We start from the raw sequence: 12685 nt of genomic DNA on the forward strand, positions 1-12685 counted from the left end.
CTCTTGTTCTTAAAGCCAAGAAAATACTCTGGAAAACTTCTGAATAAGAAACGACCTTGCAAATTGATGAATTATATATATGTTTATATCGAGTGTCAATTTTAAGCCAGGAATGTAGAATACTGAAGTGGTTAAGAGACAATCTGCTGGAGGAGATAAGTAGGTAACGCAGTAAATAGAGTGTTGTGTGAAAAGTGCTGTGATAGATGCACAGAGAGCCCTGTTTAAGTAATAAAGTTTGGGGCCTTCTTGGGTCAGGGAAGACTTCCTGGGTACTGCCACTGTTAATGCTGGGCCTGAGTTATTCTGAGAACAGTATGGAAGATTGGAAGGGTTGAGGCTAGAAACGGAGAGAAGTAACAAAGGAGTGTCAGTGGAAGAGGAGAGATAGGAGAATCTTTCAGTGAGAGAATCAATCACACTTTGTGACTGGGGATCAGGTTGAAAGAAGGGAGCTTTGATTTAGGTTTCTGCCTAAGCCCATTGTAGGGTGCTCAACTTAGAGAGTCCCTCTGAGTAAAATTTAGAAGATGACTATATTAATTATACTGTATTATTTATGTTCCTTTACTGACAACCCCAATCAACAATTTATATATAGCACCCACTGTAGCCCAGGTACTCTTATATAAGCTGAGAATACAGTTCTGAACAAAAGAGAAATCTGTGCTCTCGTGAAACTTACATTCTCATGGAAAAAACAAATGATAAATAAAACTTAAGAAAAATAAGGCAAGAATCAGAGGATAGAGAGGGAAGGGCAGGGAAGGCAGTGGGCGGCGGGTGGAGGGGAGCTCTTAACTTATGAGATCAAGGAAGATTTCTTAAGGTGACATTTGAATCGAGTCATTCCAGGTAAAGGGAATAGCTATAAAACTCCTAAAGCAAGAGTGTGTTTGACATGTGTCTTATAGCAGCAGGGAAGCCATAATGAGATAGTGGGATGAGCAACAGGGGAAAAGAGAGGAGAGATCAGATCAGTGATCAGATTATCTGGGTTTTTGCACTTTATTCTAAATATGATGAAATGGCATAGAACGGTTGAGAGCAAGGAAGTGATGTAATCCAGCTCTGGCTACTGTGTGAAATGTAGAAGGCCAGGAGCAAAAGTAGAAGTGAACAGGAGGCACTTGGAATATTCAGGCAGGGTCTAATGTTTCTTTGGATCATGTGATAGCCATGAGGTAAAGAAGTTGCCAAATTTGGGATGTATGTTGAGGATTGAACTTACAGGATTTTCTGGAGTAAGACAGAAAACTCAGGTAACACCATGGTTTTGCCCTAAGCAACTGGTTTAGTTATGACTCCATTTTTTGAGATTAGGAAATTCAAGGGATCCAAAATAGCCAAAACAGTCCTGAAACAGAACAAAGTTGAGGGTTCACACTTCCTAATTATATAACTTACCAATCAAGACAGTATGCTGCTGGCATAAGGAAATAGATGGATGGATGGATGGAATAGAATTGAATTGAGAGCTCAGAATTAAAACCGTACATTTATAGCTAACCAGGTTTCAACGAGGCTATCAAGATAATTCAGTAGGGGGAAATAGTCTGTTCAACAAATGGTGCTAAGACAACTGAACATACACATGCAAAAGAAAAAGTTGACTCCCTTCACAATATATACAAAAAATAGATCAAAGACCTAAACGTAAATACTAAAAACTCTGTAGCTCTCTTAGGGGTAAATCTTCAGGATCTTAGATTTGGCAGTGGATTCTTAGATATGACACCAAAAGTTTAAGCAATATAAGACAAAAATAGATAAAATAGATAAATTAGACACCATCAAAATTTAAAACTGCTGTGCATCAAAGGATGCTATCAAGAAAGTAAAAAGAAAAATATATAGAATGGGAGAAAATATTTGTAGAATTTATGTCTTTTATGGGTCTGGATTTCAGAATATATAAAGAACTTTTTAGCATTCAACAACAAAAAGACAACTCAATTAAAACAAAGGACTTGGGCGCCTGGGTGGCTCAGTGGGTTAAGCCATTGCCTTCGGCTCAGGTCATGATCTCAGGGTCCTGGGATTGAGTCCTGCATCGTGCTCTCTGCTCAGCGGGGAGCCTGCTTCCCTCTCTCTCTCTCTCTGCCTGCCTCTCTGCCTACTTGTGATCTCTCTCTGTCAAATAAATAAGTAAAATCTTTAAAAAAAAAAAAAAAAGACAAACAAAAAAAGGCAAAAAAACCCCCAAAGGACTTGACCACAATAGCCAAACTATGGAAAGAACCTAGATGTCCGTCAACAGATGAATGGGTAAAGATGTGGGGTGTGTGTACACACACACACACACAATGGAATACTATGCAGCCATCAAAAAACTAAAATCTTGCCATTTGCAATGATGTGGATGAGCTAGAGGCTATTATGCTAAACAAAATAAGTCAGTTGGAGAAAGACTAATATCATATGATCTCACTGATAAGAGGAGTTTTAGAAACAAGACAGAGGATCATAGAGGGAAGGGAGGGAAAAGATGAAACAGGATGAAACCAGAGAGGGAGAGAAACCATGAGACTTTTAAATCTCAGGAAAAAAACTGAGGGTTGCTGGAGGGGAGGAGTGAGGAGGGCTGCGGTTGTTGGGTGATGGACGTTGGAGAGGGTATGTGCTATGGGGAATGCTGTGCATTGTGTAAGACTGATGAATCATATACCTGTACCCCTGAAACAAATAATACATTTTATGTTAATTTAAAAAAATTAAAAAAACCCCAAAGCACTCAAGTAGATATTTCTCCAGAGATGTACAAATGGCCAGCAAGTACATGAAAAAATGATCAGTATCAATCGTCAAGAGAGAAATTCAAGTCAAAACCACAAGATACTTCACACCCACTAGGATCGCTATTTAAAAAAAAATAAAAGTAACAAATGTTGGCAAGAATTTGGAGAAATTGGAAACCCCCCCAAGTACATTTTCTGTGGGAATATAAAATGGTGCAGTGGTCCCGAAAAAAAATTCCTTGGTATGCATTACTGATATATGCAACAGCTTGGATGAACCTTGGAAACATATGTTAAGTGAAGAAAGCCAGTCACAAAAGACCAAACATAGTATGATTCCATTTATATGACGTGCCCAGAATGTGAAAACCTATAGAGACAGAAGTAGATCAGTGGTTTGTCTAGGGCTGGAGGTTAGCAGGGGAATGGAAAGTGACTGCTAATGGGAACAGGTTTCTTTTTCAGTTATTGGAAAATACTATAAAATTGATAGTGGTGAGGGGCGCCTGGGTGGCTCAGTGGGTTAAAGCCTCTGCCTTCGCTCAGGTCATGATCTCAGGGTCCTGGGATCAAGCCCCGCCTTGGGCTCTCTGCTCAGCAGGGAGCCTGCTTCCCCCACCCCTCTTGCCTGCCTCTTTACCTACTTGTGATATCTGTCTCTCTCTCTCTGTGTCAAACAAATAAGTAAAATCTTTTTAAAAAAATTTTTTTAAAAAATTGATAATGGTGATAGTTGTACAACTATGAATATACTAAAAACCATTGAATTACACTTTAAGTTAGTGAACTATGTAATATGTGAACCATATCTCAATAAAGTTGTTGTATCAAAACAAAAAACGGTGACTCCAGAGTCAGGATGGATACTAGAGTTTTGAGGATAGCAGAGGAGAAATTAAATAGTCTCTGGGAGAGTAGAAGAATAAACTGACTACGGAAACATGATGATTGCTGAGCAGTACTGAGGGGCCACTCGAGCTGTGTGGTCTTAAATATACTGTGAGCCTGTCAGCACTTTGTGCTGCTTGTAAGGACACGTAGTAAGTAGGTAGAAGGTTGGATTTAACCAAAATAGAGTTTTTACCAGGGCGTACAACAGAAATTAGAAATGAATTGAGAGAATATTCAAGGGAATGGTTAATATGATAACCGTGAAATCTAAGTTAGGTAAAAAGTGAGGCCACGACAGGGTAATGGACAATGAAAAGGTGATAGTCTAGAATTGAAACATCCCAGTGGGGCTGAAGGATTATTGGAGTCAGGATATTAGAGGGAGTGACTTGGAGGAGATGGGTGGTGGTGATCAGAGATCAGAGAACGGACATCTGAAAATGAGATCTTGGAAGTGGCACCGTTATTATTGGCAGGCTCAACCAGAACCAGGGTTGAGGAATCAGGGTTCTTGAATTGGAACCGGAGAACACAGAAAATGAACCGGCTCTTTCTTTCTTCTCCCAAGGATCGCACATAACTGGCACCATTCGAGATGCAAAGGACAGAGGCTAATTCATTACATACAATGGATGTCTTGGGCATTAGGCCTACTTTTCTCTCAGAACCCCACTTGAGAAAGGCTGAGATGGTAGGATCCACGGGAGCGGATAGCCAAAAGGTCAAGGAACTGAGAGGCCAGCGTATTGGACAGGCCATACTCTAGGCTGAACCTACAAAAACTCCCAACTTCATAGGCTTCAGACTAATATGTAGATATTAAAGTCACCAAGAATGATGGCAGGAGTGGTGAAGAGATAAGATAGTAAGCGCTATGTTAAAGTTTTCAATGAATGGCCAGGAAGTGGTGTAGCTGGTAAGGGGCACATGACCAGGAGGATAGTAGATGACTTCAGTGGGCGGGTAGCAGGGCTAGCACAGTGGTTTGTGTTTCAAACTAGGTTTTTCTAGTACTCTGGAAACAAATGAGAGGCTGCTTACCCCACCTCCAGGTCAGTAGTACTGTGGTGTAAAGAAGAAGAAATAGCCAGTACTTGAGAAGTGCAAAGAGAAACAGTATCTTCGGAGGACAGCCATCTTTCAGCGAGACCAAGCGGATGAAGGAAACTTTCACACAAGCAGCTGAAAACATCAGGGGTTTTATTGATCATGGACACAGGTTCCAAGGGAGAACGTCATTTTGAGAATAGGAAGATCAAGTTAGCTTACAAAAGTCCCTCCAGATAATAGTCAGGTGGGGTTGAGAATCTAGGTGATGAGAGCTGCCACAGGACATCTAGATTTCCCGTGGTGTCCAAAGTAAACACTTAAGGCAGGACAGGATTAGTTGCGGTTCTCTCTTAAAGGAGCAGTGCTAGCCAAAGGAGGTGTCCACATGACAAAAATGTTCTATATCTGTGGGGTCATATATGATAGCCAGTAGTCACATGTGGCGACTGAGCACTTGAAATGTAACACACACAAAAATGAAAAAAATATCAGTGAACTATGAGACCATTTTTAGGTGGCCTAATACACAGGTAACCACGGTCCCTACAGGGGGGCAGGGGACAGAAAAGAATTTTTGAGGAATTAATGACTCAGAAAATTCCAAACTTGATAAAAACTATAAATCTGTTGATCCAAGATGTTCTAGGAAGCACGGGCATAAGAAACAGCATCATAGGGGGCGCCTGGTTGGCTCAGTGGGTTAAACCTCTGCCTTTGGCTCAGGTCAGGATCTCAGGATCCTGGGATCGAGCCCCGCATCAGGCTCTCTGCTCGGTGGGGATCCTGCTTCCCACCTCTCTCTCTGCCTGTCTCTTTGCGTACTTGTGATCTCTCTGTCAAATAAAATCTTAAGGAAGAAAAAAAACAGCATCATAAATTTTAAAAGCACATCATAATCAAGTTGTTTCAAACCAGAGATAGGGGGAAAAAAACCCTGAATATCATTCAGAGACAAAAGGACATGTTACGTGCAGATGAGAAAAACAAGAATTAATCAGATTTCATGTTAGGAACAACACACTGCAACTCCATATGGTTCTGTCTAATAAGCAGATATTAAAGTCAACAAGAATGATGGCAGGAGTGGTGAAGAGAGAAGATCATAAGTGGAATGTGAAAGGAAGTGGGGTAGTTGGTGGGGTGGCAAGAAGACAGGCAAAATCTTATAAAATTCTGAAAGAAAAAGGTTACCAACCTAAATTTCTATACCCAGCAAAAAATCTTTAAAAAATGAGGGCTACTAAATGTAATAAAGTATCTCAGATTAGATCCAAGAATATTTAGTGGGGGGTAGTAGTAGGAAAACTGGTGAAATTTGAATAAAGTATGGAGTTTAGTTGATAGTTGTGTACCAGAGAGGTGCCTGGGTGACTGAGTCAGTTGGGAGACAACTCTTGGTCTCAGCTCGGGTCTTGATCTCAGGGTCTTGGGTCCGAGCCTGGGTTGGGCTCCGTGATGGGTGTGGAGCCTGCTTTAAAAAAAAAAAAAAAAAATTATGTACCATTGTTAATGTTTTAGTTTTGACAAAGGTACTGTGGTTACATGAGATTTTAACATTAGGAGAAAGTGAGCATTATAAAGAATGTTATAAAGAAATTTCTACATTGTCTTTCCAGTACTTTTTTACAATTCTAAACTATTCCAAACTAAAAATGTTATTAAAAATTTAAAAGATGAAATAGAGACTTTTCAGATATACTGACACTGAAACAATTCATCACCAGAGACTTAATTCATAAGAAATATTTAAAGTCCTTGAGGCAGGGGCGCCTGGTGGCTCAGTGGGTTAAGCCTCTGCCTTTGGCTCTGGTCATGATCCCAGAATCCTGGGATCGAGTCCCGCATCGGGCTCTCTGCTGGGCAGGGAGCCTGCTTCCCCCTCTCTCTCTGCCTGCCTCTCTGCCTACTTGTGATCTCTGTCTGTTAAATAAATAAATAAAATCTTAAAAAGAAAAATAATAAAAGTCCTTGAGGCAACAGGAACACTACAGTGGACTGGACTGTTTCATCACGCCTCATGTAACTGAGGAGCTCAATTTTAAATTTTATTTAATTCTAATTAAGATTTCAGTTTAAACAGCCACACATCTCAGAAAATGGTAGATAATTCTAATGACAGCCTTTTTGCTGGGTCTTTAAGGAGAGACTGGTAATACTGAGATAGGCATCATGCGGATGGAGCAAGCCTCCCCTTCTTCCTCTTACTTCCCACTGAGGAAATGCTAGGTTGGAGGATGGTCAGTCATAGCAGGACCATATATAAAATTCTGTGGCCTCCCTTTTTTTTTTTTTTTTTTTTACAATTTTAAAATTTATTCATTAGAGGGCTTGCGAAAGCATGAGCATGGGGATGGGTTAGAGGGAGAGGGAAAAGCAGGCTCCCTGCTGAGCAGGGAGATGGACATGGGGCTGATCCCAGAACCCCAGGATCATGACCTGAGCAGAAGGCAGATGCTTAATGACTGAGCCACCCAGACACCACTCTGGCCTCCCATTTTTTCTGCTGAGATAGTTTTGAGTTTGAGAGAGATAGACTGAGTAGAATTTCTCTTGTTTGTATATATAATTTCCACTCTCCTCAAGGAGTCATCATCTTCAGTGTTTACAGTTCCAGGCCACATGTTTTTACTTTTTAGAGGGGTTTATTTGAGAGAGAGAGAGAGGGAGAGAGACAGAGAGCAAGCACATGAGTGAGGGGGAAGGGCAGAGGGAAAGGGACAATCTCTGTTGAGCAGGGATCCAGAATTGGGGCTCCATCCCAGCTCGATCCCACACACCCACATGTCTTTATTTTTGATTGCTTGTCTTCTTTAGATTTTGGAAACCGTGTAGAAACAAATGTTTACACAGTATTGATAATTGTTCTGTAAGGTTTTGGTTACTTACTTGACCAGGTTACTTACCTGACCATTCTTTTTGTACAAATTAGTATGAGAACTAAAGATTAAGACCTAATCTAAATTTATAGATAAACTGGGCACTAGTTCTAAGGGTAGTCTTTTTAAAAAATTTATTTTTTATTTTTTTATTAACATTCTAAGGGTAGTCTTAAATCTTTAGATAAAGCTAAGAAGTAATAAGCTGGAATAATAACGGGAATTATATAATAATAATAACAAAGGTTTGTTGAGGATTTTCTGTGGGCTGGACACTATTACAACTTATTTGGATTATCTGATAGGATCTTTACCAAAACCTGTGAGGTTTTGGTGTTACCTCATTTTGTAGGTAAGTCAACTGATACTAAGGTTAAGTTACTTGCCCAAGTTACTCTACCCAACACAGCTAGTAGAATCCTAACTTGGACAACTATGAAGTCAATGCACTTTATTCTGCTAGGTGTTGCTGCTTTTTAATGTATTAACAGTGCCAAGCCAAGTCCCAAGCACAGCTCCTGAGGATGTTTTCCATCCAGTGTTACACAAAGGCCTGCATTATTGGTTGTAGGTTATAGGCGGCTCTCTCAGCTCTCAGTGTTATCCCTCCTTTCTGTTTTATCCCTCCGACCTGGTAGTTGCTTTTTGGGTAGTTGTCCCCAGATTCCATTGCTTCCTTTTGAAATCTTTGGCATTGTCACCAGTAGTTAGGTTTTTAGACTTAAATTTCTTCCTGCAGCTATTTGAAATGGCTGTGTCAAGACTCAGAAACTGAAGCTGTGGGCTCCTTTAGAACAACATATACCTTTGTGCTCCTTCATAGGGTAATGTATTTCAAAGGGAAAATGTAGCTGTAGGGTCCAGTCCAGTTCACTCTGCTCATAACATTTAATAATAGAATTAGCATATAGTTTTCAGCCATGAGCCAAATCTCTCCCCTCATATTCTTTTCCACTTGCCCACTCATTTACCACTTATAGCTTTTTCTTTTCCCATCCTTTACCCTCTTATTTCCCAGGAAAGGCAGCCTGCTCCTATAAAATAACATACACTTCTTTGTTTTAATTTTTTATTTTAAGATTTATTTATTTGACAGAAGCAGCTAGAGAGGGATCACAAGAAGGGAGAGTGGGAGAGGGAGAAGCATGTTTCCCACTGATCAGGGAGCCTGATGCGGGGCTTGATCCCAGGACCCTGGGATCATGACCTGACCCAAAGGCAGATGCTTAATGACTGAACCACCCAGGCAGCCTATTAAGATTTTATTTTTTTAACTCTACACCCAACATGGGGCTTGAACCCACAACTGTGAGATTAAGATTTGTACACTCCCACCAACTAAGCTAGCCAGGTGCCCCAACATATTCTTCTGTGAAGTTAGACTCTTACTGTATTCCTGGTGCCATGTTTCTTTGTTGTTATTGTTTTAACTTTGTGATCTTGATCAGGTTATTTAATATTCATCATCTAAAAAGTACAGATAATCATATATACCTTGCAGAATTATTGTAATAGAAATTATGTTTATAAATTCCCTGGCACAGAGAATGTCCTCATAAAACAAGAGCTTTTTTTAGTACATTTCTGTGATTTAATTTGGCAAATGTTTATTAGCATCTAATCAATGCTATACTCTGCTGAGGATGCTGAAGAAACAAAATCCAGAATCTCTGAATTCAGAAAGTTGCTTAGTGTAGAAGGGGGACTGACATATAAACAACAACAGAAATGTGCTAAGTGCAATAGGGGTATATATAAAGTGCTAGAAGCAATTCTTTTCTCAGCCTTGCCTGTGTAGTGCTTTCCAAGTATTTCTTTTGGAAAAATACTTGGTATTCTAGATGGAGGACAAATAGAGAGGGGGGGAGAAAAAACAACCCTTAAAGGTTTCTGTAATCTGTGAGGTGCCAACGTTTTGAGAATTGATTTCAGCAAGACACTTGATAAAATCTCTCATGAAGTCCTTATACGTAAGATGGAGAAATAGAATAAATAATACTGGCTGATAGAATAGGAGGTGGATTTGAAGGTGGTTATATGGCTATGTCCAGGATGGTTTTCTCCTACAGTACTTATATTTTTACTTATAAAATCTGTAGGTTGGAAGGAATCTTAGAAATAGATAGTGTACTTTAACTTGTATCTAAGACCTCTCTATAATCTGGTCTATTTTTCCTTCCCTTTTAATTTTTAATTCAACAGTACAGAAAAGTATATAGTGCAAAAACATGCCACCCTCCTATTGCATTCCCCAAGTGTCCCTGTCATCCTCCCCAGAGACAAACACTATTAATAGTTGCTTGTGAGGGGAAGGAGGGAGGGAAGGAAAGAGTGAGGGAGGAGGAAAAAAAAGTTGCTTGTGTATATGTGATCTTGTTTTATTATGCGTATCTTTTTACATCTTGTGTTATAGTTATTAAGTGTATGTGCTGTCTCCCTTAGTAAACTGGAAGCTTAAGAACAAGGACCCTGGGGCATCTGGGTGGCTCAGTCAGTTAAGTGCCTGCCTTCAGCTTAATTCATGATCCCAGGGTCCTGGTATGGGTTCCCCACATGGGGCTCCCTGCTCAGTGGAGAGCCTGCTTCTCCCCCTCCCTCTTTAGCTCCCCCTGCTTGTTCTCCCCGCCCCCTGTCAAATAAATGGATAAAATCTTAAAAAACAAAACAAAACAAGGACCCTACTACATAATTTCCTATATATCCCCCAAATTACTTGCACATTGAAGATTAAGATTCTCAATTAATACTTGCTTGATTAAATATTTAAAGGAAATTTGGACCAGGAAGAAGACAGGCTTATCTAGTAAAATGCCGTAGGTTTCTTTCCTTGGCCATGTCATTTATTATAACCATTTTCCTCAGTGACTTGGATGAAGATGTAGAAAGCATGCTTGTCATATATGCAGATGACACAAAGCTGGAAAAGACAGTTGATAGCATCAGATGACAGAATCAAGACTGGAGATGATCTTAACAAACTAGAATGTTCAGCTGAAAAGAACAGGGATAAATATAAAGTCCTGTGTTTAAGGGGGGGAAATAACCAACAACTTAGTTACCTAAGTATAGAATTAGGAGACTTGTCTTGATAATATTTTATATGAAGATAATTTGGAAGGGTAGGGCATTAATCTTAATTATCTTTAAGCTCAGTTTAAGATTTTCAACAAAGCAAATACAGTCTTGGCTGGATTAGTAGAATATGAGTCTTTGTGGGCTAGTTTGTAGTTCTTGTGTTCTCTCTACTGGTCACACTGCTTGTGGAGTATTTGGTCCATAGAAAGAGAGAGACTGACAAATGGGGATGTATGTAAAGGTCAACTAGGAACGTAAAACTTGGGTATAGGAAATCAGACCGATCTAGATCTATCTTGAGTTCTACCACTTACCATTTGTGATAGCTTGGCAAAGTTAATTCCTCTGAGTTTGTTTCCATACCTTTAGAGTAGGGCAGAATAGTAATACCAATCTAGAGGATTGGGTTTTTTTGTTTGTTTTTTGTTTTGTTTTGTTTTTTTTAAGATTTTATTTATTTATTTGAGAGAGAGAGACAGTGAGAGAGAGCATGAGCAAGGAGAAGGTCAGAGAGCGAAGCAGACTCCCCATGAAGCTGGGAGCCTGATGTGGGACTCGATCCCGGGACTCCAGGATCACGACCTGAGCCGAAGGCAGTCGTCCAACCAACTGAGCCACCCAGGCGTCCCTAGAGGATTGTTTTAAAGATTAGAATTAACCTAGGCAATCAAAAGTTTCTGCACTCATTAGAGATTGGATTAATGACTAGATATAGTCCCTGCTTTGAAGAAGGTTACATTTCAGTGGGGCAGACAACTGAGTAAATCCAAGATTGTAATGTAGCTTGTTAAGTGTTCAGAGAGCTGACTTATGGAAAAGGGGGTAAACTTACTCATACAGTCCCCAGTAAATACAGAATGAACTGGATTGTTGTGTAGCAATAGAATGAGTTTCCCTAGGAGGAAGTGAATTCCCCTCAGTGAATGTATATAATCAAGTTGAGACTGTATGATAACTTGTTGGGGATGCTTATGGAAGGTATTTTTTTTTTTTTTTTTTAATGAGTAGAGGGTTGGACTAGAAGGAAAGGTGAACTATGAACAGCAGGGGGCCAAATCCAGCCAGACATCTGTTTTTGTAAAGTTTTATTGGAACATACCACACCCTATTTATGTGTTGTCTGTGGTTGCCTTCTACTACAGTGTAGAGTTGGGTAGTGTGACAGAGACCATATGGCCTGCCAAATCTGAAGTATTTACTGTGGCCCTTTAGAAAAAGTTTCCTGACTGCTGACTAGATCAATGCTTTACAAACTAATTATTTTGTGAACTGATAACCTTCCTAAATTCTATGGCATGGGGATTTCAAGTCAAGAGGGAAGAAGACAAGATTGGAAGTGAGATGGTTATAGTTTTTCTTGTTACTGCAAGGACTGAAGACTAGAAACCAGTTGATTAACCTCCAAGATCTTTTAAGAGACTGTTATTTTATAAATAGATGCCTTTTGTTGTGAGACAAAGTATTGGTATGCCACCTGGGCTAAAGCTGTTTATACCCACTAGCACTGGAAGGTGGTCCTAGTGTGATGGGAAAAACTGGTTGTGTTAACCATTGTGAACTTTTTTCCTCTTATAATTGGAGCACTTCCTAGAGTAAAGATTAGAGCTAATATGGGTACTCATATAGATGTAGCTATCATTACTGTATGTCATAGAATACATCATTGGAGTGTGTGTCACACCAGACAGAATTTTGGTTGGGAAAGTGTAAAGGGATTCAGTGTTGCTAGTTGGGGTGCTACACAAAATCTTTCCTTATGTGGACTAGATCTTTTTTTTTTTTTTAATTAAAAAATGTTTTTTAAAGATTTTATTTATTTTACAGAGAGAGAGAGCATGCCTGAGCATGAGCAGGGGGAGGGACAAGTGGACTCTGCACTGAGCACAGAGCCCTTGGGGCTCCATCTCACAACCCTGAGATCATGACCTGAGCTGAAACCAAGAATAGGACACTAAACTGACTGTGCCACCTGGGTGCCCCTTGACTAGATCGTTAGATCTCATGGCAGTAGGGGATAAAAAGATCTCTCATTAGCAGGAATATCTTGTGGCTGGC

At 39.9% G+C, this 12685-nt stretch overlaps 1 protein-coding gene across 4 annotated transcripts in view; it reads left to right on the forward strand.

Moving 5' to 3' along the window:
- UIMC1 (ubiquitin interaction motif containing 1) overlaps positions 1 to 12685 on the forward strand; it is a 130923-nt gene that overhangs the window by 111812 nt on the left and 6426 nt on the right. The gene's annotated exons all lie outside the window — the stretch shown is intronic.

Source organism: Neovison vison, chromosome 1 (assembly GCF_020171115.1).
Source record: "Neovison vison isolate M4711 chromosome 1, ASM_NN_V1, whole genome shotgun sequence".
NCBI lineage: Eukaryota > Metazoa > Chordata > Mammalia > Carnivora > Mustelidae > Neogale > Neogale vison.